The following is a 23692-nucleotide window of genomic DNA, read 5'->3' on the forward strand; positions in this document are numbered from 1 at the left end:
AATCCATATCGAACTCGTTTCCGATCTATCTACAGATGCGTTTTTAGCTGCTTTGCGCCGGTTCATCAGTCGAAGAGGGTTACCTGTTAGAACATTTTCAGATAACGCCACAAACTTTGTTGGAGCCAGGAACAAGCTGGAAGACTTGGTCAATATGTTTTCCAATGAAGCTAACGCACAGATGATCATCAATGAATGCAACAACCATGGGATCCAGTGGTCATTCATTCCTCCGAGGAGTCCTCATTTCGGTGGAATTTGGGAGGCATGTGTCAAGCAAGTGAAGCATCACTTGATTCGAGTTGTCGGTGGACACCAACTGTCTTACGAAGAGCTATAAACCACGCTTACGCAAATTGAAGCAGTGCTTAATTCGAGACCACTAGTACCGTGTTCATATGATCCGAATGATTTATCAACTATGACTCCAGCGCATTTTTTTATTGGGAAAGAAATACGGTCTATATCAGAACCGTCGTTCTTAAATCATAAAGTATCCACATTGTCTAGATGGCAGTTCGTTCAAACTATGTTACAATTTTGGAAACAGTGGTCGTCAGAATATCTACCAGAACTTCAAAATAGATCAAAATGGAACGATAAAACACAAATCTAGGGCCTCTAGGTAGAATTGTGCAAATACATCCTGGGCAAGATAGAATTACAAGAGTAGTTACCGTGAGAACAAATCGAGGAGAGTACTGTAGCGACCTCGGGTTAGCGGTTAGATGACCGTTACCAGCAACCGTTGTGAGGCAGGCAACATCAGACGTTAGACATTCGGTGGCGCACCGGATAACAAATTCATTCGTCCCCGGTACGTCCAAGCGAAGAGACCAACTCGCGCGGTAAATTCCAAAGTGTAGTTCTGATGACGATCAGCAAATAAAAAAGTAGTACTCACAAGGTGCTAAAACTGGTGACCCCGACGTGATCGTCAAAGGAATTATCTTGCGATCAACCTCCGTATTATCGCTCTCGTTCCACGCGTAACCGCGACGTTTAGTGCCAGGCGTCCTCCATTTTGTACGTGCAAGTGTATACGTGCAGAGTGTGTGTGAGGAATACTTCTGAGCTCATTGTTCCGTGCAAAAACGCGTTCGAACGTGCCTCGCACATTCCGCAAGCATCGACTCTAGAGCATATTGGACTCGCGCCCAGTTACATCCTGCCGCGCTAAGTGCATCGTGTGTGAACGGTTCGAGGTGCTCCCCGCTAACGCAGCGTAAAAGGTCAACCAAAAAACCAACACCGTTTCCACTGGAAAGCGTTGGCCAACGCAGCGACGCCGTGAAGGTGCAACACATTTCGTCACCCACGGAGCGTCCCTGCACGAACCGAACAATCGCAGGATACCGGGAATTCGACCCACGCCGTGGCGTACTTATACAGCGAGCACACGCATACCATCACAAACCACGTGTGTCGCTGTCGAACAATTGACGGCTGATGCAATCGACATGGTAAATTCGGAGAAACGAACCGACGACAATCTCCACTGGTAGTGTTCTCGAACATTCTTTTGGGAGCGCCATCATCAGCGTGTGCGACCGAGAGGGAAGACACTGACGCCGAGTTGCGCACGCAAATTCTCCAACCGAGACCACCATTTTCGAATTTGCCAGGCTTACCGTTGAGCCAACGCCAGCATCGTTCAAAGCACCGCTTCCCGAACCGTACCAGCTACCACGGGTACAGCAGCGATACCCTCCGCTGCTCCGTATTCCGCCGTCGCCATTGCAAAATTCCCACGGCTCACCGTCGAGCCACCGCCATCACCGTTTCAAAAGCACAGCTTTTCCGAAACGTACAACGCAGCCGTCGTCGCCGAATTCGTGGGTATCCAACAGGACGCGGATCAACGCAGCCATCGACGGACGTGTCCGTGCACACCCATCCGCGAGTGAGAAGCCGCCATTTTCTTCAGCTCGTCAACCTACACCGACATTGAACGAGATTTTTCTTCGTGTTCTTCGTGCACCGCATTCAACGCCAAGACCCCCGACTGGATTACGCTACGATTAAGGTAAGATCCACCCTTTTTTACCACTAACCCTAATGAAAGGATGATACACAGTCCGAACAATCGCGAGAGACCGGCTGCAAATCTCGGTGTAGCTGCTAGCCCCGCCATCGCAGCACCAGTCCCGACTTCTTTTAATGTGTGTTCGCCAGCCGCGTGTGACGCTTCTACCGATTCGCCTGATTTCCAAGTAGAGGCGCTGAACGCCATGCAGCTTAAACCACCCGAGTTGGATACCGCTGATATCCATACATTTTTCTTTGCCTTGGAAAACTGGTTTGACGCTGGGAATATTCCGTCGAATCAACATACTCGACGCTTCAACATCCTTAAGACGCGCATCCCTATTCGAATTCTTCCTGAGCTTCGTCACCTTCTCGAGAGTAACGACCGCTACGAAGCCGCTAAAAGAGCCATCGTACTACATTTTGAAGAGTCGCAGCGGAGCCGGCTACATCGACTGTTAACAGAAAGTAGTCTTGGGGATCGGAAACCGTCACAACTACTGTCCGAGATGCGACGCACCGCCCACGGAGCGATGACAGACTCCATGCTAGTAGACCTTTGGGTTGGACGGCTGCCACCTTATGTGCAGTCTGCGGTAATCGCTGCTTCATCAAACATCGAAGAGAAGGTGAGAGTAGCCGACTCAGTAATGGACTGCATCGCGTTATATCACCGCACCGGCCCTTACCAAACCGTATCCGAAGTGCGAAACGAGGAAGTGGAGCGGCTCTCACGACAGGTAGCTGAGTTGAGCCACCGATTGGAGGAGGTGCTTAGCCGAGACAACAACCCGGTGCGCGTACGACCTCGTGCACGTTCTCGCCCACGCCAGGTGAACCGTTCCGTTAATCCATCTGTTGGGAAGCTGTGCTACTACCACGAGCGGTACGGTCATGTAGCGCGCAACTGCCGAGCTCCTTGCTCCTTCAAGGACCGAGCACAAGGAAGCACCACGCCATCCACCTCCTCGTGACTAGCCGACGGGGAGGCCGGGCAGAAGGTCCATGCCCTCGCGTCTCCAAGCTATCGGCTCATGGTAAAGGACCACAAGACGAACAAGCAGATTCTCATCGACACCGGCGCCGACGTCTCCGTGATTCCTCGACAGCACAGCTCTATTCCGTGTAAACCAACCACTGTAAGATTGTTCGCCGCAAACAGCACCCCGATCCAAGTTTATGGAGAATCTCTTTACACCCTCGACCTTGGTCTCCGACGAGCCTTTATGTGGAACTTCGTGATCGCTGACGTAGGAACCGCGATCATCGGAGCCGATTTCCTCCAGCATTTTCACCTCTCTTGGTTGATCTTCGGAACCAGTGTCTCGTGGACGCACTAACCAAACTACGAACCCCTGGTGTTCCGGACCGAACTCTTCAGGTGCCAACCGTTAAAGTGTGCGATTCGACGTCACCCATCGCTACCCTGTTGAAGGAATTCTCCAGATTAACCGCGTTGACTACACCTGGGACCTTTCTACAATCGGAGATCATGCATCGTATCGAGACCATCGGTCAACCGACCTTCGCACGACCTCGAAGACTGTCCCCGGAGAAGTACGCCGCAGCTCGGGCAGAATTTGAGTGTTTGGTGCAACTTGGAGTGTGCCGCCCCTCGAACAGTAGCTGGGCCAGCCCTCTTCATATGACAAAGAAGGCAGACGGAACATGGCGTCCTTGTGGCGACTACCGTGCCTTAAACGCGAAGACAATCCCAGACCGTTATCCGCTACCGTTCTTACAGGACTTTAATATGCACCTACAGGGGAATACCGTCTTTTCCAAGGTTGACCTTCATAAGGCCTATCACCAAATCCCAATACACCCGGATGACATACCGAAAACGGCAATTACGACGCCTTTCGGTTTGTTCGAGTTCACGACCATGCCCTTCGGATTGAGAAATGCCGCACAAACGTTCCAACGCCTCATCCACGACGTTCTACGTGGGCTTGATTTTGTCTTCCCATACATCGATGACATGATCGTCGCTTCGCCGTCTGAAGCAGAGCATCACGAGCATCTTCGCCAATTGTTCCAGCGGTTGGAAAAGCATCATTTGACCATCAATACGGCTAAGTGCGAGTTCTACAAGAGTGAAATTTCTTTCCTCGGACACTTGGTCAGCACCGAAGGAATACGTCCTCTACCGGAACGGGTCAAAGCAATCAGCGAGATGAGTAAGCCGACGAACGTGATGGAGCTGAAGAAGTTCCTCGCCATGATCAACTATTATCGACGCTTCCTACCGCAGGCGCTAGCAACGCAAGGCATCCTGCTCGAGATGACCCCGGGGAACAAGAGGAAAAACAAAACACCACTTACTTGGACAACCGAGGCTTCTGCTGCGTTCGATAAATGCAAGGAACAGCTACAATGCGCTGCACTGTTGGCACACCCTGTGGCGAACGCAGAGCTCTCCTTGTGGACGGATGCCTCCGACTTCGCCGCGGGAGCCGTGCTCCACCAATGCGTCGATGGTGAGTTACAACCTCTAGGCTTCTTCTCAAAGAAATTTGAGAAACCGCAACGCAACTATTCCACCTACGACCGCCAAACCTACGCTTTCCGGCAGATACACAACGATGCTGCGCGATACTTCATTGCGCAGTTTTCCACAGACATCCGACACGTCGCAGGAGAGGAAAACGTCACCGCCGACCTCCTCTCACGCGTGGAAACGGTTCATGCGTCGGCCACCATCGACTTCGAACGTTAAGCAGTGGAACAAGCCCGAGATCCTGAACTCACCGAGATACTCGAGGGAAAGAAAGGGACGGACCTGTTTCTACAGAAGACTCCTATTCCAGGAAGCCGAAAGTCGCTCTACGCAGACTGCCCTGGTGGGATTATTCGGCCCTACATCACGAAATCATTCCGGAAACAAATACTGCAAGCCGTGCACGATCTGAACCATCCGGGAACGCGCTCTACAGCCAAGCTAATGACTGAACAATTCGTTTGGCTGGGGATCAACAAAGACGCTCAAGAGTTTGCCAGGAATTGCCTCGCCTGTCAACGAGCGAAGGTAGGGAGGCACACGAAAAGTCCGTTGTTGCCATATCCCGCGACGACGTCGAGGTTCAGCCACATAAATGTCGACCTCATCGGACTATTTCCTATTAGCAACGGCAACCGTTACTGCCTGACGATAATAGACCGTTTTACTCGCTGCCCGAGGCAGTGCCGATCCCGGACATCACCGTGTCTACCATTGTATCAGCGCTGCTGTACAATAGGATCGCTCGATTCAGAGTTCCGTCCAACATCACCACCGACCAGGGACGACAGTTTGAGTCCTCGCTGTTCAAAGAGCTAGCGAAAGTCTTGGGGACCAAACATATCCGGACGACCGCCTACCACCCGCAGGCGAACGGGTTGATCGAGAGATGGCACCGTACCCTGAAAGCTGCAATATGCTGCAAGGACACCTCTCGTTGGAGCGAGTATCTGCCACTAATTCTTCTCGGGCTACGGACTACCTTCAAAAGTGACATCAGTGCCTCGCCAGCCGAACTAGTATATGGAACGACACTCACCATACCAGCGGAGTTCTTCAACGAGAAGCCGCTACCATCAGTATCTGATCAGTCCGAATTCGTCAGAACGCTACGGGAAGCGATGAACAACATCCGAACAACGAGAACCGCCTGGCACTCCGACCGAACCGCGTTTGTTTCCCCGGATCTGAGCAAATGCACACATGTTTTCGTTCGCAACGACACCGTCCGACCTGCACTGACAACACCCTACTACGGTCGGTTTCAGATCCTTACACGAAATCCTAAGTCATTTCAGATACTCCTGCATGGCCAGCCGGCATTGATTTCCATCGACCGCCTGAAGCCGGCATATACGAGCGATGAAGTTGGTTCAACGCTGCAGCATCTTCCCCGCGACGAACAGCTACTAACCAACCTTGGGCACGACACGCCGACGTCTCGGACGTCGCTTCCAGAGTACCCTTCGACGTCCCGTTGCCATTACCCGAGCAACCGGTAACGTCCCGTAAACGCATGCCGCTAACACGCACGCCGCCAACATGCACGCCGTCGCTACAATGCACCGACGCAACCACCAGCAACGCCCCGCCACCGCCTATCTTACGACACAAGGACAAGGGCGTATCGACCGGTGTCACCAGATCACAGCGGAAGGTAACCATCCCTTTGCGCACCCGATGACATCGGTCTAAGAGGGGGGTAATGTAGCGACCTCGGGTTAGCGGTTAGATGACCGTTACCAGCAACCGTTGTGAGGCAGGCAACATCAGACGTTAGACGTTAGACGTTCGGTGGCGCACCGGATAAAAAAATCATTCGTTCCCGGTACGTCCAAGCGAAGAGACCAACTCGCACGGTGAATTCCAAAGTGTAGTTCTGATGACGGTCAGCAAATAAAAAAGTAGTACTCACAAGGTGCCAAAGTACAAACGAGCTATCTCTGAAATTTGTTTATTACCTATATCGTGAAAATTGAATTTATTATTACAACGCGGGGAATATGTTGAGTGAATTACGGCGACTTCAATTGGTTATTGAAACTTACACGTCAACTCGTCGAGCGTGTGACGTAAACGGGTTGAGAGCCAATGGGTTACATGAAAAAAAAAATCAGTTGCAAACTATCAAGAAGAGCACGCGGTTTAAGCTTTCGGTAAAAATTGAAAATTTGAAAAAACCGGTGATATACACTACAATAGCTTTCGAATAATATAGTTTATTGTTTGGTATCTTTTTTACATTTTTATTCCCACAGGAATTAAAGGCCACACCGGATATGAGAGCTGTATGAAAAGTACCGTCAAAGGAAAATATAGTAAGACAGGACGTACCATGACTTTTCCTGGCACAAACGCTCCGAAACGTACGGATAAGAGTTTTAGGGACAATGCGTACCCCAGACATCGCATAAGGGAAACTCCGTTGGTGGACTTACAGTTCTTTGACATCATCGAAGACATACCAACAGGAGATCGTCTACACTGTGTGGACCAAGGCGTCGCCAAACAGTTGGTTTTAGGTTTTCGGGACGGAGCGTTGTTAAAACAACGGTGGACGGCAAATCAATGCAACCAAATTTCTGAGCATGTTGAGAAGATTCACCTACCAGTAGAAATTTACCGAAAAATACGCCCTATTATCAAGTAAGCACATTTTTGGAAATGGTCAGAGAGTGCGTCCTTTCTGCATTATTCCGGATTCGTAGTGCTGAGACCAAATCATCCTGATCGCAAGTACAGACATTACATGCTACTGTTTTGTGCTGTAACGTTGTTGTCCTCTTCCGTGTATAGGTAAAAGTGGCGTTTTCCAGGAGAATTGCTGAACAAATTTGTTGAGGATTTTCCAAGCGTGTACGGCGAACGATGTGTGTGAGTAATGTGCATATCCTTCAACATTTGTATGAGGAGGTGAAACGATTTGGCCCATTATCGTACTTTTCCACCTACCCGTTTGAAAACCAGCTGCAACATTTAAAAAAATTGTTACAAAGTGGTTGGAAAATACTACAACAGGCGGTTAACCGACTTACGGAATTTGAGGAATACTATATAGTAACCAAATATGTAGCACCGAATTCCTCTATTTCAAAACGAGCGAATGTAGTATCATTTCAACTCCGCAAAGATTGTGTGTTCCAAAATAACGCTAAAAATTGTTGGTTTATGAGCAAGGACATATACGAGGGCTGACAATAAAGGAAGGTCTCCAACGCTGCAACTTCGCCGGATCACGCGCTAGGCGAAATCTGGCAACACCACCGTGTTCCTTGGTTCCCCCACTACCACTTTGCTGCTGGGTGAGGCTTCCCCGACCGCTCAGTCTTGGCCGAGCAGCCGTCAACGATGGAGGTACCCCTCGCGTCAGCGTCCAAGTGCGAATTGCGTTCTGTAATACGTTTTTTGAGTGCGAAAATGGTGACACCTATTGAAATCCTTCGTCAACTAGTTGAAGATTACGGGGAAAAGTGTACAAACATAAAAAAAACGTGCGTAAGTGGAGCCACGAGTTCAATTCCGGGCGCACTAATGTTCACGACGAGGAGAGAAGTGGTCGACCGTCGGTCTCGGATGCGATTGTTCAAGCAGTGGAGGCAGAAATGCTCAAAAACCGCCGTGCGACAATTAGGGACTTGGAAGAGAAGCTGGGAGGAGTGTGTAGCAGCTAAACAATCCGTCATATCCTTGTGAACAACTTGCAGTATCACAAAGTTTCTGCCCGAAACAGCAAAGGAGTGAAATTTCACCACGACAACGCGCGCCCGCACACAGCCAACGTTACCCTTGACCTGCTCAAGAAATTTGGCTGGGACATCATCGATCACCCTCCCTATTGTCCCGACGTGGCCCCGAGTGACTACCACATGTTCCCCGCCCTGAAAAAACATCTCGGAGGGAAGATGAGTGAGTGATGCGGAGGTTCAGAAAGAGGTCAACACCTGGCTGCGCGAGGCGGACGGAGAGTGGTATTCGGCCGGCATAGACAAGTTCATTGTGCGGATGCGCAAGGTGTTGGAAAAAAAAGGCGATTATGTAGAAAAGTAGCCAAGACCTTGACCTTTCCAACGGTGTATCGCTTTTTGTAAATAAATGTCATTTTCTATGAAAAGAAAAAATTGGAGACCTTACTTTATTGTCAGCCCTCGTATCAATTTCAAACGATCATTCGTATTAGTATTAGTCAATGATTCCTCGAAATCATTAACGATTTTTTGAATTTTTCGAGGATAGTGAACTTTTGTTTGTTTACATACGATGAACCATAAACAACAACAAACTTTATCCTCGTAAATTTTGTGAATGTCGAAAAACTTTTCGTGGATAATTCGGTAACGAAATACCCACGTAAACATTTACGAAAACAAGCATGACAGTCAACTTGGGATGAGCTACACCCTTCAAGCTACACCCTTCGACTATGTTGCCTTGGCAAAAACATTCGTCGCATTCATCAAGGAATAAGTATATATTATCTTTCAAGATCGCATCATCATTCTCAGGTCAACTCAGACGTTTACGCAAGACTTGGAGGTGAATCAACGGCAACGAGCGAAAGGTTTCACTCAAGCCGAAAAAAGCCGTAAATGCAGCAACAACAGGGAACTCGTATCTCGGCCAGCCACACACTATGCAACCTGCTTGTCCTTTGGGGTGCGTCGAGAACCACAATCTTCGCAGCTGTCCGAAGATCTTAACACGTTGACTGACAAGCCTTTCACATATCACATACGCTCATGATTTCTCGCTTTGATAAGGTAAACTTTGATAATGTAAACTGTAAGTTAGGCAGAGCGAAAAAGCATAACGATTTTGCAATTGGGCCTGAGTAGTAAATCGTAAATCGTAAATCGCTCTTCGCTTACTCGTTTTTCGTTTCACTTGCCAACAACCGTTCAAAAACTTAAAAACTGAACTAATTTGTAAATTTTAACGATCACTAACATGGACAAATCCTTTACAACTGGATGAAGAGATATAGATAGCAGCGATGAAGAGATATTTAGAAATGATACCCAAAACAAACGTTGTTTTGAGGAAGATATTATGCAGCCAAAAAAGAGTAGGTACAACGTAATTGTTTCGTCAGGTTCTGAATCCGATAGTGAAAGTGACGCTGAATGTGGTATTGAATAAATTTTACAAGAATTACAGTTGGAAGAAGAAAGAAATATTGAACGTGCTGAGAAAATCGAATTTGATGATTTTCAGTGGAATGAATTTGGTGGTCGACAAAAATCGTTCACGTTTGAACAAACCAACCATCTCAACATGCAATTATCTGACGAGATAACACCTTATGATGTTTTTTTCATTGTTCATCGACGATGATGTTGTGAACATGGTTGTACAAGAAACAAACCGATACGCGGAACAAAAGTTGAACATATCGATATACACCAGCGTGCCGCATGCAGAAGTGGAAATCAACAAATCCTGAACAAATCAAACAATTCCTTGGTTTAATGTTATGGATGGGATTAGTGAATGTAAGCCCTATTGCTAAGTATTGGTCGAAAAATGAGTTATGTGATTTTAAACTACCGTGCAGCACGATGTCACTGAACCTATTTGAATTGTTGTTGAGCAATATCCATTTTGCAGATAACTCGACTTTTACTCATAAAGATAGGCTTGGTAAAATATTGCCATTGTTCAATAAATTACAAGAAAAATACGAAAAAGTGTATACAACTGGTGAGGATATTGTTATAGATAAATTGCTGATTCCATTGTCTGGAAGACTCATTTTCAAACAATATATTCCCAACAAAGCACATAAATACGGAATCAAATTATTCAAACTTTGTTCGAATGATGGCTATACATGGGCAATGAGAATTTATTCAGGTAAATCAGCTGAAGGAATTTGACAAACCGGATTGGCGCATAATGTTTGTCTGTATCTTGCAGAGAAACTCTTTGACCAGAGGCGAACATAATACGTTGAAAACTTTTATACGAGTTATGAATTGGCTAAATCGTATCTAATCTATAGTCATGTAAGTCCGTAAATCGTTGCACTACGTGCAATGCTACACATTGTAGCTTATTATATGACAATATATGTGTCCGAAAGTGTGGATGGCTGCAAATTCGGACGATGAGACGGTGTTTCTGGAAACGGTGCTGCTCTTGGTGGTCGATGACCATGGTTTACGACATGAAGCGCAAGCGCTGTTGGATTCAGGGTCCATGTGCAACTTTATGTCGGTTGAAAGTTGATGACCACTCGGTCCAAGGTTGACGTGTCGATCGTAGGCATCGGTCAAGCGATACAGCAGGTTAAGGACTCCATCAACGCTGTATTGCAATCAATATCAGAAATGTTTTCAACTTCAATGAAGTTACTGATTTTGCAAAGATCTTTCGCTGATATTCCGACAGTACTGATCGGCATAACAACATGGAAGCTTCCGACCACCTCGTTAGCAGACCCATCATTCCACATTCTAGGCAAGGTCAATATTGTCATCGGCAGTGATGCACATTGGGAAATGCAAACTGGTAGAAAACGCACACTAGGTAAGGGCAGACCATGGTTAGCATAGACGTCTGTAGCGGTCCTCTCGATCCCTATTTATAAACATAAGACACAAGCCACTTTGCTAGCATAAGGTTAGATGCCGAATGACGAAGGAGCACGAACTAGGAAATAAAGTATAGTTAGTAAGATCTCAACCACTAAACCATGAAGAGTTAGAGCATTACCATAATACGACCGAAACCCAGTGCGAAAGATAACTCTCAAACGTCCTTCGGATGGACAGTCTCCGGGAATACTTCCCTTACTTCGGTTTCCAGCCAACGGTCTTGTCTCAAAACCACAAATCAAGCTTCACTTGATTTGTGGTTGTGCTGCCACGTTTCTGGGAAACTGAGAACAATCTAGAACAACGGAGAGCAACCCGCTTTATCTATAGAAGAGGACCCATGCGAAAAACATTATGCTGCTACCACAAGGCGTGATAAGATTTTTAAGTTACGTCTTCAACTGGTGTGGATGCGCTGCCGGAGAGCTGAACAGGCGTGTGTGAAAGAAAAGTTGTGATTGGAGTGTTGTGTTTGTGATCAAGTAAAAAGTTATCTTTCCTGTACTTTAGACACGGTTTCGAACTATCTGTGTTGCCGATTCAATCAGTGTGTCGATAGCAACTTAAACTTTTCGATTTGCTAAGAAAGAATCATTCAGGCTTGTTCGACGAGAGCCTTTGCATTTGTTTGTCCCGAACGTGATCGAACTCGTTCGTGCGAGATTGTGTGTGAGGGCTGAGTGTGAAAAGCTTGACGTTTTCTGGAGTTTAGCTTGATAGTATTGGATTTGTGCGAGAGATTGGAGAAAAACGAAGACACTCTTTTCGGTGCACGGTAGCAGCAACTCCACCTGAAACATAGTTGTGCGCGGATTGCACATTGTAACGACATCAGGATCGTTTTTCCTTTATTACAAGTTTATTTGTGAACCGATTTTGAAAAGCGATACATCAAAAGATGCGCGCCATCAGGACGCATCGGGGACATAAAAAAAAGTGACCGATTTCATGGAGTTCGCGTATTTACAGTGGTTTGAAAAGTGAAAAAAGACACTGCTATAACTTTTGTGCTAGTGATCCTATTGGTGATAAAAGACGCTCAAAAGTCTTGGTTTAGCGAGACCAACTTGTGTTCAAAATTTCGTGCTAATCCGTGGAAAATTGACGAAGTTACGGCCCGTCAAAGTTGCGTACATAAACCGCGAAAATGGCGGCCACCGGCTGAAAAAAGTGGTCCGGTGGCCAAACGACCGTTGATTTCAAAATTTTCGTCCGGGAGTTCCTCCGGCGAAACATCCGGTGGAGCACCCGGTGATTTTCGGGTTGTGTCCGTCCTGGCCTTCCGCGGATTCCTGGCGGGCTTCTGAGGCCCCGGGTGGCCAATTTTCCGATTGCTTCGAACAGGGCGTGCGACCCCTCAATCGACGCGTCTCGAAGAAAGGAGTGGGGGAAAACAATATCTCCCCCTCTTCCGCCACCCCCCTCACCGCTAGAGCCGGAAAACCCCCACCAAAATCGGTTTTTCGCGATTTTCCCGGGGAAGGAGTGGAGATAGCGCCTCGGTATCTTGGGACGAAATCTCCGGGGTGGAAAACCACGTCTAGTGCCATCTTCGGAAAAGCGATTTTCCTAATTTCCTCAGCAGGAAAAGTGTTTTTCGCGGAAATTTTTTTTTTAATTTATTTTTTTTTTCCGTCCGAAATTATTCATGTGACACCTTGTTGGATTGAAGTGCGACGCCGGCGCGAGCTGTTCAAGGTGCTGCACTTGGAAATCGTGCAAGAACTCGGGCTTTAAGCCTGGAGTAACTCATTGGCAACTCACGTGGTGAGTTACCAATTTTTCAAATTTGCACCAATCACTCAATTTTGGCCCGAATTCGACGGAAAGGTGTGTCCTGAGCTCGTCATGGAGTCGGCTTTCCGTTAAGGTGGGAAAATAGCGGGTGACTCACGTGGTGAGTTACCAGTTTTCCAACACTGCACCAAACGCTCAGTTTTTGACGCACAACGACGGGAAAGTGTTTCCTGAGCTTGCCGCAGAGTCGACTTTCCGTCTAGGTCGGAAAAGTGCTGATGATTGGGAGAGTTTGGTCACGCATTTTCCGGACATTTTCCGAATATTCGCGACGGTGCCGGACTTGGACGTGTGGGAAGTCAATTAAAGCGTGAAGTCGGTGCGAACAGATTGAGGTGCTGAACAGCACCGAAGAATGGAGACGCAGGAGAAGGGACACGTCCTGCGGTCAGGACGGACACGTTATACGTCCACTCCTGCTAAGCGGACGGCTACCCCATCGGTCGACTCACCACGCCCGACCAGCCCAGCAGCAGCAGCGACAGTGGCAACAGCAGCAGCCAAGCCAGCAGCAGCAGCGAACTAGCCAGCAGCAGCGGTCAAACCAGCAGCAGCAGCCAGGCCAGCAGCAGCGGAGTCAGCAGCGCCAGCAGAATTGGGGGACGGCAACGGTGGAGCCGTCTCTAGGTCATGAAGGCGGCTCTTGGGCGGAGGTGGCTCACCGAAAGCCGACACGCCAATCTGCAGCAGTGGTTGGAAAATACTACAACAGGCGGTTAACCGACTTACGGAATTTGAGGAATACTATATAGTAACCAAATATTTAGCACCGAATTCCTCTATTTCAAAACGAGCGAATGTAGTATCATTTCAACTCCGCAAAGATTGTGTGTTCCAAAATAACGCTAAAAATTGTTGGTTTATGAGCAAGGACATATACGAGGGCTGACAATAAAGGAAGGTCTCCAACGCTGCAACTTCGCCGGATCACGCGCTAGGCGAAATCTGGCAACACCACCGTGTTCCTTGGTTCCCCCACTACCACTTTGCTGCTGGGTGAGGCTTCCCCGACCGCTCAGTCTTGGCCGAGCAGCCGTCAACGATGGAGGTACCCCTCGCGTCAGCGTCCAAGTGCGAATTGCGTTCTGTAATACGTTTTTTGAGTGCGAAAATGGTGACACCTATTGAAATCCTTCGTCAACTAGTTGAAGATTACGGGGAAAAGTGTACAAACATAAAAAAAACGTGCGTAAGTGGAGCCACGAGTTCAATTCCGGGCGCACTAATGTTCACGACGAGGAGAGAAGTGGTCGACCGTCGGTCTCGGATGCGATTGTTCAAGCAGTGGAGGCAGAAATGCTCAAAAACCGCCGTGCGACAATTAGGGACTTGGAAGAGAAGCTGGGAGGAGTGTGTAGCAGCTAAACAATCCGTCATATCCTTGTGAACAACTTGCAGTATCACAAAGTTTCTGCCCGAAACAGCAAAGGAGTGAAATTTCACCACGACAACGCGCGCCCGCACACAGCCAACGTTACCCTTGACCTGCTCAAGAAATTTGGCTGGGACATCATCGATCACCCTCCCTATTGTCCCGACGTGGCCCCGAGTGACTACCACATGTTCCCCGCCCTGAAAAAACATCTCGGAGGGAAGATGAGTGAGTGATGCGGAGGTTCAGAAAGAGGTCAACACCTGGCTGCGCGAGGCGGACGGAGAGTGGTATTCGGCCGGCATAGACAAGTTCATTGTGCGGATGCGCAAGGTGTTGGAAAAAAAAGGCGATTATGTAGAAAAGTAGCCAAGACCTTGACCTTTCCAACGGTGTATCGCTTTTTGTAAATAAATGTCATTTTCTATGAAAAGAAAAAATTGGAGACCTTACTTTATTGTCAGCCCTCGTATCAATTTCAAACGATCATTCGTATTAGTATTAGTCAATGATTCCTCGAAATCATTAACGATTTTTTGAATTTTTCGAGGATAGTGAACTTTTGTTTGTTTACATACGATGAACCATAAACAACAACAAACTTTATCCTCGTAAATTTTGTGAATGTCGAAAAACTTTTCGTGGATAATTCGGTAACGAAATACCCACGTAAACATTTACGAAAACAAGCATGACAGTCAACTTGGGATGAGCTACACCCTTCAAGCTACACCCTTCGACTATGTTGCCTTGGCAAAAACATTCGTCGCATTCATCAAGGAATAAGTATATATTATCTTTCAAGATCGCATCATCATTCTCAGGTCAACTCAGACGTTTACGCAAGACTTGGAGGTGAATCAACGGCAACGAGCGAAAGGTTTCACTCAAGCCGAAAAAAGCCGTAAATGCAGCAACAACAGGGAACTCGTATCTCGGCCAGCCACACACTATGCAACCTGCTTGTCCTTTGGGGTGCGTCGAGAACCACAATCTTCGCAGCTGTCCGAAGATCTTAACACGTTGACTGACAAGCCTTTCACATATCACATACGCTCATGATTTCTCGCTTTGATAAGGTAAACTTTGATAATGTAAACTGTAAGTTAGGCAGAGCGAAAAAGCATAACGATTTTGCAATTGGGCCTGAGTAGTAAATCGTAAATCGTAAATCGCTCTTCGCTTACTCGTTTTTCGTTTCACTTGCCAACAACCGTTCAAAAACTTAAAAACTGAACTAATTTGTAAATTTTAACGATCACTAACATGGACAAATCCTTTACAACTGGATGAAGAGATATAGATAGCAGCGATGAAGAGATATTTAGAAATGATACCCAAAACAAACGTTGTTTTGAGGAAGATATTATGCAGCCAAAAAAGAGTAGGTACAACGTAATTGTTTCGTCAGGTTCTGAATCCGATAGTGAAAGTGACGCTGAATGTGGTATTGAATAAATTTTACATGAATTACAGTTGGAAGAAGAAAGAAATATTGAACGTGCTGAGAAAATCGAATTTGATGATTTTCAGTGGAATGAATTTGGTGGTCGACAAAAATCGTTCACGTTTGAACAAACCAACCATCTCAACATGCAATTATCTGACGAGATAACACCTTATGATGTTTTTTTCATTGTTCATCGACGATGATGTTGTGAACATGGTTGTACAAGAAACAAACCGATACGCGGAACAAAAGTTGAATATATCGATGTACACCAGCGTGCCGCATGCAGAAGTGGAAATCAACAAATCCTGAACAAATCAAACAATTCCTTGGTTTAATGTTATGGATGGGATTAGTGAATGTAAGCCCTATTGCTAAGTATTGGTCGAAAAATGAGTTATGTAATTTTAAACTACCGTGCAGCACGATGTCACTGAACCTATTTGAATTGTTGTTGAGCAATATCCATTTTGCAGATAACTCGACTTTTACTCATAAAGATAGGCTTGGTAAAATATTGCCATTGTTCAATAAATTACAAGAAAAATACGAAAAAGTGTATACAACTGGTGAGGATATTGTTATAGATAAATTGCTGATTCCATTGTCTGGAAGACTCATTTTCAAACAATATATTCCCAACAAAGCACATAAATACGGAATCAAATTATTCAAACTTTGTTCGAATGATGGCTATACATGGGCAATGAGAATTTATTCAGGTAAATCAGCTGAAGGAATTTGACAAACCGGATTGGCGCATAATGTTTGTCTGTATCTTGCAGAGAAACTCTTTGACCAGAGGCGAACATAATACGTTGAAAACTTTTATACGAGTTATGAATTGGCTAAATCGTGTCTAATCTTTAGTCATGTAAGTCCGTAAATCGTTGCACTACGTGCAATGCTACACATTGTAGCTTATTATATGACAATATATGCGTCCGAAAGTGTGGATGGCTGCAAATTCGGACGATGAGACGGTGTTTCTGGAAACGGTGCTGCTCTTGGTGGTCGATGACCATGGTTTACGACATGAAGCGCAAGCGCTGTTGGATTCAGGGTCCATGTGCAACTTTATGTCGGTTGAAAGTTGATGACCACTCGGTCCAAGGTTGACGTGTCGATCGTAGGCATCGGTCAAGCGATACAGCAGGTTAAGGACTCCATCAACGCTGTATTGCAATCAATATCAGAAATGTTTTCAACTTCAATGAAGTTACTGATTTTGCAAAGACCTTTCGCTGATATTCCGACAGTACTGATCGGCATAACAACATGGAAGCTTCCGACCACCTCGTTAGCAGACCCATCATTCCACATTCTAGGCAAGGTCAATATTGTCATCGGCAGTGATGCACATTGGGAAATGCAAACTGGTAGAAAACGCACACTAGGTAAGGGCAGACCATGGTTAGCATAGACGTCTGTAGCGGTCCTCTCGATCCCTATTTATAAACATAAGACACAAGCCACTTTGCTAGCATAAGGTTAGATGCCGAATGACGAAGGAGCACGAACTAGGAAATAAAGTATAGTTAGTAAGATCTCAACCACTAAACCATCAAGAGTTAGAGCATTACCATAATACGACCGAAACCCAGTGCGAAAGATAACTCTCAAACGTCCTTCGGATGGACAGTCTCCGGGAATACTTCCCTTACTTCGGTTTCCAGCCAACGGTCTTGTCTCAAAACCACAAATCAAGCTTCACTTGATTTGTGGTTGTGCTGCCACGTTTCTGGGAAACTGAGAACAATCTAGAACAACGGAGAGCAACCCGCTTTATCTATAGAAGAGGACCCATGCGAAAAACATTATGCTGCTACCACAAGGCGTGATAAGATTTTTAAGTTACGTCTTCAACTGGTGTGGATGCGCTGCCGGAGAGCTGAACAGGCGTGTGTGAAAGAAAAGTTGTGATTGGAGTGTTGTGTTTGTGATCAAGTAAAAAGTTATCTTTCCTGTACTTTAGACACGGTTTCGAACTATCTGTGTTGCCGATTCAATCAGTGTGTCGATAGCAACTTAAACTTTTCGATTTGCTAAGAAAGAATCATTCAGGCTTGTTCGACGAGAGCCTTTGCATTTGTTTGTCCCGAACGTGATCGAACTCGTTCGTGCGAGATTGTGTGTGAGGGCTGAGTGTGAAAAGCTTGACGTTTTCTGGAGTTTAGCTTGATAGTATTGGATTTGTGCGAGAGATTGGAGAAAAACGAAGACACTCTTTTCGGTGCACGGTAGCAGCAACTCCACCTGAAACATAGTTGTGCGCGGATTGCACATTGTAACGACATCAGGATCGTTTTTCCTTTATTACAAGTTTATTTGTGAACCGATTTTGAAAAGCGATACATCAAAAGATGCGCGCCATCAGGACGCATCGGGGACATCAAAAAAAGTGACCGATTTCATGGAGTTCGCGTATTTACAGTGGTTTGAAAAGTGAAAAAAGACACTGCTATAACTTTTGTGCTAGTGATCCTATTGGTGATAAAAGACGCTCAAAAGTCTTGGTTTAGCGAGACCAACTTGTGTTCAAAATTTCGTGCTAATCCGTGGAAAATTGACGAAGTTACGGCCCGTCAAAGTTGCGTACATAAACCGCGAAAATGGCGGCCACCGGCTGAAAAAAGTGGTCCGGTGGCCAAACGACCGTTGATTTCAAAATTTTCGTCCGGGAGTTCCTCCGGCGAAACATCCGGTGGAGCACCCGGTGATTTTCGGGTTGTGTCCGTCCTGGCCTTCCGCGGATTCCTGGCGGGCTTCTGAGGCCCCGGGTGGCCAATTTTCCGATTGCTTCGAACAGGGCGTGCGACCCCTCAATCGACGCGTCTCGAAGAAAGGAGTGGGGGAAAACAATATCTCCCCCTCTTCCGCCACCCCCCTCACCGCTAGAGCCGGAAAACCCCCACCAAAATCGGTTTTTCGCGATTTTCCCGGGGAAGGAGTGGAGATAGCGCCTCGGTGTCTTGGGACGAAATCTCCGGGGTGGAAAACCACGTCTAGTGCCATCTTCGGAAAAGCGATTTTCCTAATTTCCTCAGCAGGAAAAGTGTTTTTCGCGGAAATTTTTTTTTTAATTTATTTTTTTTTTCCGTCCGAAATTATTCATGTGACACCTTGTTGGATTGAAGTGCGACGCCGGCGCGAGCTGTTCAAGGTGCTGCACTTGGAAATCGTGCAAGAACTCGGGCTTTAAGCCTGGAGTAACTCATTGGCAACTCACGTGGTGAGTTACCAATTTTTCAAATTTGCACCAATCACTCAATTTTGGCCCGAATTCGACGGAAAGGTGTGTCCTGAGCTCGTCATGGAGTCGGCTTTCCGTTAAGGTGGGAAAATAGCGGGTGACTCACATGGTGAGTTACCAGTTTTCCAACACTGCACCAAACGCTCAGTTTTTGACGCACAACGACGGGAAAGTGTTTCCTGAGCTTGCCGCAGAGTCGACTTTCCGTCTAGGTCGGAAAAGTGCTGATGATTGGGAGAGTTTGGTCACGCATTTTCCGGACATTTTCCGAATATTCGCGACGGTGCCGGACTTGGACGTGTGGGAAGTCAATTAAAGCGTGAAGTCGGTGCGAACAGATTGAGGTGCTGAACAGCACCGAAGAATGGAGACGCAGGAGAAGGGACACGTCCTGCGGTCAGGACGGACACGTTATACGTCCACTCCTGCTAAGCGGACGGCTACCCCATCGGTCGACTCACCACGCCCGACCAGCCCAGCAGCAGCAGCGACAGTGGCAACAGCAGCAGCCAAGCCAGCAGCAGCAGCGAACTAGCCAGCAGCAGCGGTCAAACCAGCAGCAGCAGCCAGGCCAGCAGCAGCGGAGTCAGCAGCGCCAGCAGAATTGGGGGACGGCAACGGTGGAGCCGTCTCTAGGTCATGAAGGCGGCTCTTGGGCGGAGGTGGCTCACCGTAAGCCGACACGCCAATCTGCAGCAGTGGTTGGAAAATACTACAACAGGCGGTTAACCGACTTACGGAATTTGAGGAATACTATATAGTAACCAAATATGTAGCACCGAATTCCTCTATTTCAAAACGAGCGAATGTAGTATCATTTCAACTCCGCAAAGATTGTGTGTTCCAAAATAACGCTAAAAATTGTTGGTTTATGAGCAAGGACATATACGAGGGCTGACAATAAAGGAAGGTCTCCAACGCTGCAACTTCGCCGGATCACGCGCTAGGCGAAATCTGGCAACACCACCGTGTTCCTTGGTTCCCCCACTACCACTTTGCTGCTGGGTGAGGCTTCCCCGACCGCTCAGTCTTGGCCGAGCAGCCGTCAACGATGGAGGTACCCCTCGCGTCAGCGTCCAAGTGCGAATTGCGTTCTGTAATACGTTTTTTGAGTGCGAAAATGGTGACACCTATTGAAATCCATCGTCAACTAGTTGAAGATTACGGGGAAAAGTGTACAAACATAAAAAAACGTGCGTAAGTGGAGCCACGAGTTCAATTCCGGGCGCACTAATGTTCACGACGAGGAGAGAAGTGGTCGACCGTCGGTCTCGGATGCGATTGTTCAAGCAGTGGAGGCAGAAATGCTCAAAAACCGCCGTGCGACAATTAGGGACTTGGAAGAGAAGCTGGGAGGAGTGTGTAGCAGCTAAACAATCCGTCATATCCTTGTGAACAACTTGCAGTATCACAAAGTTTCTGCCCGAAACAGCAAAGGAGTGAAATTTCACCACGACAACGCGCGCCCGCACACAGCCAACGTTACCCTTGACCTGCTCAAGAAATTTGGCTGGGACATCATCGATCACCCTCCCTATTGTCCCGACGTGGCCCCGAGTGACTACCACATGTTCCCCGCCCTGAAAAAACATCTCGGAGGGAAGATGAGTGAGTGATGCGGAGGTTCAGAAAGAGGTCAACACCTGGCTGCGCGAGGCGGACGGAGAGTGGTATTCGGCCGGCATAGACAAGTTCATTGTGCGGATGCGCAAGGTGTTGGAAAAAAAGGCGATTATGTAGAAAAGTAGCCAAGACCTTGACCTTTCCAACGGTGTATCGCTTTTTGTAAATAAATGTCATTTTCTATGAAAAGAAAAAATTGGAGACCTTACTTTATTGTCAGCCCTCGTATCAATTTCAAACGATCATTCGTATTAGTATTAGTCAATGATTCCTCGAAATCATTAACGATTTTTTGAATTTTTCGAGGATAGTGAACTTTTGTTTGTTTACATACGATGAACCATAAACAACAACAAACTTTATCCTCGTAAATTTTGTGAATGTCGAAAAACTTTTCGTGGATAATTCGTTAACGAAATACCCACGTAAACATTTACGAAAACAAGCATGACAGTCAACTTGGGATGAGCTACACCCTTCGACTATGTTGCCTTGGCAAAAACATTCGTCGCATTCATCAAGGAATAAGTATATATTATCTTTCAAGATCGCATCATCATTCTCAGGTCAACTCAGACGTTTACGCAAGACTTGGAGGTGAATCAACGGCAACGAGCGAAAGGTTTCACTCAAGCCGAAAAAAGCCGTAAATGCAGCAACAACAGGGAACTCGTATCTCGGCCAGCCACACACTATGCAACCTGCTTGTCCTTTGGGGTGCGTCGAGAACCACAATCTTCGCAGCTGTCCGAAGATCTTAACACGTTGACTGACAAGCCTTTCACATATCACATACGCTCATGATTTCTCGCTTTGATAAGGTAAACTTTGATAATGTAAACTGTAAGTTAGGCAGAGCGAAAAAGCATAACGATTTTGCAATTGGGCCTGAGTAGTAAATCGTAAATCGTAAATCGCTCTTCGCTTACTCGTTTTTCGTTTCACTTGCCAACAACCGTTCAAAAACTTAAAAACTGAACTAATTTGTAAATTTTAACGATCACTAACATGGACAAATCCTTCACAACTGGATGAAGAGATATAGATAGCAGCGATGAAGAGATATTTAGAAATGATACCCAAAACAAACGTTGTTTTGAGGAAGATATTATGCAGCCAAAAAAGAGTAGGTACAACGTAATTGTTTCGTCAGGTTCTGAATCCGATAGTGAAAGTGACGCTGAATGTGGTATTGAATAAATTTTACATGAATTACAGTTGGAAGAAGAAAGAAATATTGAACGTGCTGAGAAAATCGAATTTGATGATTTTCAGTGGAATGAATTTGGTGGTCGACAAAAATCGTTCACGTTTGAACAAACCAACCATCTCAACATGCAATTATCTGACGAGATAACACCTTATGATGTTTTTTTCATTGTTCATCGACGATGATGTTGTGAACATGGTTGTACAAGAAACAAACCGATACGCGGAACAAAAGTTGAATATATCGATATACACCAGCGTGCCGCATGCAGAAGTGGAAATCAACAAATCCTGAACAAATCAAACAATTCCTTGGTTTAATGTTATGGATGGGATTAGTGAATGTAAGCCCTATTGCTAAGTATTGGTCGAAAAATGAGTTATGTAATTTTAAACTACCGTGCAGCACGATGTCACTGAACCTATTTGAATTGTTGTTGAGCAATATCCATTTTGCAGATAACTCGACTTTTACTCATAAAGATAGGCTTGGTAAAATATTGCCATTGTTCAATAAATTACAAGAAAAATACGAAAAAGTGTATACAACTGGTGAGGATATTGTTATAGATAAATTGCTGATTCCATTGTCTGGAAGACTCATTTTCAAACAATATATTCCCAACAAAGCACATAAATACGGAATCAAATTATTCAAACTTTGTTCGAATGATGGCTATACATGGGCAATGAGAATTTATTCAGGTAAATCAGCTGAAGGAATTTGACAAACCGGATTGGCGCATAATGTTTGTCTGTATCTTGCAGAGAAACTCTTTGACCAGAGGCGAACATAATACGTTGAAAACTTTTATACGAGTTATGAATTGGCTAAATCGTGTCTAATCTTTAGTCATGTAAGTCCGTAAATCGTTGCACTACGTGCAATGCTACACATTGTAGCTTATTATATGACAATATATGCGTCCGAAAGTGTGGATGGCTGCAAATTCGGACGATGAGACGGTGTTTCTGGAAACGGTGCTGCTCTTGGTGGTCGATGACCATGGTTTACGACATGAAGCGCAAGCGCTGTTGGATTCAGGGTCCATGTGCAACTTTATGTCGGTTGAAAGTTGATGACCACTCGGTCCAAGGTTGACGTGTCGATCGTAGGCATCGGTCAAGCGATACAGCAGGTTAAGGACTCCATCAACGCTGTATTGCAATCAATATCAGAAATGTTTTCAACTTCAATGAAGTTACTGATTTTGCAAAGACCTTTCGCTGATATTCCGACAGTACTGATCGGCATAACAACATGGAAGCTTCCGACCACCTCGTTAGCAGACCCATCATTCCACATTCTAGGCAAGGTCAATATTGTCATCGGCAGTGATGCACATTGGGAAATGCAAACTGGTAGAAAACGCACACTAGGTAAGGGCAGACCATGGTTAGCATAGACGTCTGTAGCGGTCCTCTCGATCCCTATTTATAAACATAAGACACAAGCCACTTTGCTAGCATAAGGTTAGATGCCGAATGACGAAGGAGCACGAACTAGGAAATAAAGTATAGTTAGTAAGATCTCAACCACTAAACCATCAAGAGTTAGAGCATTACCATAATACGACCGAAACCCAGTGCGAAAGATAACTCTCAAACGTCCTTCGGATGGACAGTCTCCGGGAAAACTTCCCTTACTTCGGTTTCCAGCCAACGGTCTTGTCTCAAAACCACAAATCAAGCTTCACTTGATTTGTGGTTGTGCTGCCACGTTTCTGGGAAACTGAGAACAATCTAGAACAACGGAGAGCAACCCGCTTTATCTATAGAAGAGGACCCATGCGAAAAACATTATGCTGCTACCACAAGGCGTGATAAGATTTTTAAGTTACGTCTTCAACTGGTGTGGATGCGCTGC

General features: G+C 46.1%; 1 protein-coding gene and 1 pseudogene across 1 annotated transcript in view; one reads left to right on the forward strand and one right to left on the reverse strand.

The window, feature by feature from the left end:
• LOC126556025 (polyserase-2-like) overlaps positions 1 to 23692 on the reverse strand; it is a 555659-nt gene that overhangs the window by 92926 nt on the left and 439041 nt on the right. The window lies entirely within an intron of this gene.
• The window catches only part of LOC126567341 (uncharacterized), a 43486-nt pseudogene continuing 30406 nt past the window's right edge, over positions 10613 to 23692 (forward strand).

Source organism: Anopheles maculipalpis, chromosome 2RL (assembly GCF_943734695.1).
Source record: "Anopheles maculipalpis chromosome 2RL, idAnoMacuDA_375_x, whole genome shotgun sequence".
NCBI lineage: Eukaryota > Metazoa > Arthropoda > Insecta > Diptera > Culicidae > Anopheles > Anopheles maculipalpis.